The sequence below is a fragment of the Corvus cornix genome, chromosome 11 (assembly GCF_000738735.6).
Source record: "Corvus cornix cornix isolate S_Up_H32 chromosome 11, ASM73873v5, whole genome shotgun sequence".
Lineage (NCBI taxonomy): Eukaryota > Metazoa > Chordata > Aves > Passeriformes > Corvidae > Corvus > Corvus cornix.
In genome coordinates, this window is record NC_046341.1 from 11,467,070 (window position 1) to 11,473,069 (window position 6,000).

Consider the following 6,000-nt stretch of genomic DNA (forward strand, 5'->3'; position numbering starts at 1 on the left):
TCTATAAAGGCTGAGCAGTCTCTCTTTTCCTTCCTTTTTTTCCTTTAACCCAAGGCAAATGAAGTTATCCTTCACTTCAGAAAACGACCAGAACTCGCTAGCAGGCTTGGACAAATTAAACATCCTTGAACAAAAATTGTGATACTTTCACATTCATTTCTCTTGATGTTTCCTGTAGCTGTACTTGGTTTTAAACTGAAGGTGGAGTTTGTTCGATTATTTCTTTCCATTTTCAAAACTGCTGATCAGGAAAAAAAAAAGAATTGATGCACAGTTCTGCATCCCTGCCCATTCAGCTGCACAAGAGGCAGCTCCCACGGGAATGGGTGCTGGTCCCAGCGCCACCAGGCACAGCAGGATGTGGGTGCAGCACAGGCTCCCTGTTTATCTCATTTCATGTCACTTTGGTGTTAAAAGTCAAAGCAAGATAGAACCGATAATTTCAAAGGGAGCAGAGCAGCCCATCGTGGGCCATTGCATCCCCTCATCCCCGTGGCCGTTGGGTGTTTCACTGCAGCCTCTGGTAGGGCAGGAGGTCTCCCCTGTGCCAGCGGGCCCCGTTCGCAGCAACACCACGGAGCACTGCACCTATGGAATATTGAAACAAACTTTGAAGTGTACTCAGGGCTAAATAAGAGCCCATGAAACCCGTAGAAATAATCCCAATGATTTCAGGATACTTTGGACCAGGGCTTAGCTGAAAATGGACACAGAAATGCAGCCATTATGAGCACACTTGTAATTTTTTCCAATGACGTAGGAATATTTCTTGGAGAAAGAAAATTTGAAGGAGAGGGAGGAACACAATTTTCCTTCTGAATTGAGAAAATGAAAACTGTTGGGTGTGTGTTGCTATCACAGCAAAGTGTTTCTATCCAGGCTCAATGTTTCAGCATGTAAACAACTTCCACTGAAATCTGCAAAGTGCCTGTGCAGAGCATCTGGGAAAATATTTGTGATTTAAATGCATTAAGCAAAATGATAATGTTATTTGAGTTTGGTTAATCAATAACAGAGGAGAAACATAATGCTTTATTAACCTTCTGCCATACAATACAAAGTCAATGAAATAAAAAAATACTTTTTTTCTTTTTTTATAATTTGCATAAATTATAGTGGGGTTTCATTTTAGGGAGTGTGGGTTTTTTTCCTCTATTGTTATCTGTATATTTTATCTGCAGTTTGTTGCTTTAGAACAATGTATTTGTCCACTGTAGACAAAATATGCACTTTGTTCAATTCCTTACTTGAGGTCAAATTCTCTTGAGGAGAACAAGTGTGGGTTGTGTAGCTGTCAAAAGAGGGTTTAGTGCTTGACCCTAAGAAGCATTCAAAGCCCAGATCTTTCTTTTTTTATTGCTTTTCATTTTCATTGTTTGTACTTTATACTTAAGAAGGGGCCTCTGCACAGGGGAAAGCCCCTGCTTTAGTATTCACAACTAGCAGCCTTCTACTGAAACACCTCAAAAGCTTTTCACAGCAAGAATTTGGAAACCACTGCTCTGTGTCAACTGCTGGTGCATAATCACACTGCACATGGAGGGGCTGGGGCAGGATGTGTGGGTACACGTGCCGGATGGAGCCCAGGGAGGATGGGATGGAGGTGTTGTAGGGATTCAGGGCACATGCATAAATGTTCTGGCAATAAACAGAAAGTAAGGCAGGTCTGTAAGCTTGGATACAATAAAGCAGGAGTGTGAATCCAAAAGGTAAGTTGCTGAATCAATGTAGTTTAGAAGGAGGTACAGACAATAGCTGTTTAACTGGATGCTCACTGAAAAGTTGATGATACACTTTTGTATATCTGTGCTCCAACAGAAGTTGTCTTGCATTCTCTACAGATGGTGTTTATATAGTGTGCACAAGCTCAGAGTTAGAAACAGCCATAAAAAAGGCCGGAGATTTTGTGTAATTATTCACAATTACTATTGTGTAATTGGAAAGTGTAAGTTTTGTATTACATTTTATTTTCTAGAACTACAGTGCAATTATACTTGTAAAAGCTATTGCCAGTATGAGGTGCCTTATCTGTAAAAAATGCAAAATGCTTGTAGTGTTCCTAACTGAACAGGAGTTTTGGTTAACACACAGAAGTGGTAAAGGTGATTTCAAATCCTTTCCATCCATGCTGGCAAGATTGTTGGCCTTATCTTTTTTATCTCAGGTAGTAACTCAGTTCTCCAGGGCCATTCCAAGCGAGCCAGGAGCACAAGAGGACCAAACAAACAGATGGACTGAGATACCAGAAACCTGAGCAGCAGAGAAAGGTCACCTCTTTGGAAAGTTACACAATCCTTGTGGGAGCCTGGCTCCCAGGTAGGGTGATTTCAGGTGGGAGGTGGGCACTGCACAAGCCCTGCCCTCTGCTGCTAAAGGCATGAAACAGAATAAAAGAAAAGGACATGACAAGATAATTGGTCATCGACATAAATTGAGACTAACTACATGTACTATGTATTCCGGGATAATTTGCACCCTTAAGAAACCCTAACGAGGAGCAATTTCTGCCCTACTCGGAACAAAGTCTCCAAATAGGCATTCAGATGGGGAAGCATGGTTTTAATTACACAGATCTCCAGTCAACATCTGGGAGCCAAGGAAATGCAAGGGCACATGAGCAATTTGCATCACCATCATCTGGTTCAGCAAACAAGAAGCATTTCACAGCACAGGAAAATAAAAGTTGAATTAAGTCAAAAAACCTTACAATGAAGAAATAAAATCGTTTTCAGGTTATTTCAGAGTATCAGGGAAAAAAAAAGAGAACAAAAAAAAAGCAAAAAAAAAAAAACCCACAAAAAACCAAAAAACCCCAAAGACAACACTCTCAAAATTATGAACTGTATGAGCTTTCATGTGCAGCAAAAATTCCTCCAGAATTGTATTTGTTGCTTATAACAGGCAACTGGGAATAACATGAGAGGTTTGCAAAGCTCCTGCAGGGCACAGTGCACATACAGGCACTGTCCAAGCCTTGTTCTTGAGGGCAAGCCTTGTTCTTGTTGCTTTCTGCTTGTCACCACTGGTCCAGGGCTCTCATTTTCATGCAGACTCGAGGCCGTGTCATTAGTCTCTGCTTCTTGTTCTCAACAGCCAGCCAGTCCCAGCCTGGCAACATCAATGGTAAAGTGACTTTCAGGATCATCACAGAAAATACCTGAGAGAGGAGGGAACCTTCCCTGTGATATGGGGCTCTGTGGGCTCATGCAGGCCCTGCTGTGTATCAAGGGCACTTTGACTGCTGGCTACACCAGGCATGAGGGAATTGGAATTACGGAACCCCCATCCCTGGGAGTGCTTCAGGGCTAGGTTGGATGGGGCTTTGACCAGTGTGGTGTTTGTGGGAGGTGTCCCTGCTGGTGGCAGGAAGATTGGAACCAGATGAGATAATCTTTAAGGTCCCTTATTTTGTGTTTTGGTTCTGTTAAATAATTCACTCCATAAAAGTGGAGTGAGAGGAAAAGTTTGTTACGCAGGTTTTTGTTGACAATAAACAGGTGCCTTTCATGAAAAGCCGAACCAGGTCACTATTATTCTTGGTGATTAATTAACATCTGTGGTGTTTAAATGTTGATAACTGCACCTGTTTCTTTAAAACATCCTCCTGGGTTTCCTGTGTGGAAAAGCAGAGGGTGAGATGCTGATCATCTGCAGCTCAAGACAAATATTACTGTGACTGAGGTTTGCTGGTCAGATACTGTAAGAAACTGAGTCCTTGGAACAAAGTAGACAGATGATTGCTTTGTGAATTTAACAGCACTTGACTAAAGAGTAATTAACCCCTTACAGTATCATATATAGAATTTCCATCCCATACTTTTAGTTTAGTACCATTGGGATTTTAGCCATCACCTCTTGAAATCCACTGAAAGCTCACAGTGGCTTTGGAGCTACTAGACCGAATCTTGACAGAGCAGCTTTGGTACTTTTATAATGTAAAAGAATTATTATAACTCAGAGCTGTGCTTATATTCCTGCTGGCAGCAAGGTGAAGGCTGTTTGACTCCGAGCCCAACACAGTCCTGTTCACCTTTGCAGCCCTGTATGAATGACTGCAAGCAATACTGAGGTTGGGCAAAATTTGGGGATTTAGTTGGTGTTGAAAGAGTTGACACTGTTTCTCCTTATAGAGAGAGTGCAGTGTCTTGCTTTCCATACTTAGGCATTTAATCAGCTAGTAATTAAAAAAAGGTGCAGCCTCCAGTGTCCCGGTATTTGGTCACAAAGCAACATCAATATTGCTGGTTTTTCTGCATTTTCATAGAGGTGGGATTAGATTTTCTACCCTACTCCTTTCCTACTTTTGGTATATATACAACTCTTTTAAGCAGTACCGATTTGATTAAAAAAAAAAAAAGCCAACCCAGCAGCATAAACCAAAACCAACTGTGTTCATTGAGGCGTTTTGTACATCATAGCTGCTACTTACCATTCTTATTCATCTGGCATTTACAGAGAAAGCCTGTCTTGATATCTTGAAGGCACCTTTAATGAGTACACATCATGAATTTTCCAACTGCTTTTAGATTGAAAATGATTTCCTTTCTATTTGTCAGAGAATCCTTTTATTTTACATTTTAAAAGGTTCTTGCACACCTTCCCAGCACCTGGATTGTAAGTGATTATTGGCTATTGTAGTTTGAAAATGAAAGTTGGTAGAATTTACTTCAAGCCCATTCAACTAAATAAAAAAGTTAACTTCTGCTTAAAAAAAAGAATAAAACTGCCACATAGCTACTGTACCCTCAGCTAAATACCTGCTTTGGTATATTCATACAAAAGGTTAAATCCTGGACTCCTTCTCTGCACAGCACCTGTACCAGCCATTCCACCCCTCTTGCAGAATGTTCAACCTGTCAGGCTCCTCCTGTCAGGATGCTAAAAGTTTATGGGGGTTCAAAATATGGACTGGTCAAAATCATCAAGGAAAATCCATTCAGGTTTCTTCCACACAAAGACATCATTTCTGGTTTGGGAAGCACCCTGATAAAATTGGTTGGAGACTGGAAGGCAATCTGGGAAAATGGCATGTTGTATGTGTCTTGTGCTCACCCTCATCCCAGAGCAGCTCATGTTGGACACTGGAGACCGTGCTGGGTAAGCCTTTGCAACCCCTATTTTAAAGTCTTACGTTAAATGGACAAATTTTAAAACCACTGCAAAGGTTACTCTGGCTTTGGGAAGTTTCAGAATAGGGAAGGCAAAGGTCAGTTTCATGAACAAACTCTATAGGCAAAATCCATGGCAATGGGAAGCCAAATAAGGGGGAAAATTTACTGTATTGGGTTAAGTTAGTCTTTTCCAAGCCCTAAGCCTAATTGCCAACACTGAGCAGTAGCTACTAATTTTTTCTTTATCGAACTGTTGGTACGTTAGAAGTATTTCCTTATTTTATTGTTCAAATACTACTAAAGAAGAGTACATTCAGCATTGACCTAACCCTGCTCTGCCAAACTGGCCAAGGAACTCTCAGTTTCAGTGGGAACAGATGGAGGCTCCTGCCTGTAAATTCACGGCTGCTGTTTGATCACCACTAATCGGGTGACTTTACTGACTTGGCAGTTTGGTGTAAGAAAATAGTGCATATTTTAGTCATAACCTTGTAAAACTTCACTTTGCATTTGAAAATATTTGGAGTGAAGAGAAATAATGAACTATCTCTACCCACGTTAAATAGATAATTGAGAATATGAATATTAAGAGGGGTTACTGATTGATTTGCTGCAAGTTACTGTGAATTAGGTCTGCAAAGAAGAAAACAGGATTACAATTTAAAGATTGTAATTCAATGGCTTAGAATTTGTACCACTTCCCATTCTCATTACATTTGCAGGAATTAAGCACTTCTGTCACACAATTTAGCATTAACTAGGATAAAACAGATTTATCATTTCTGTTGTTATTTTGACCATCACACAGTCAAAGGCAGAGAGCAAGCCAAAACCATCGTTGTTGTTAATGTTGTTTGGTGACATGCATTACTGTCTGGGCAAACATGGC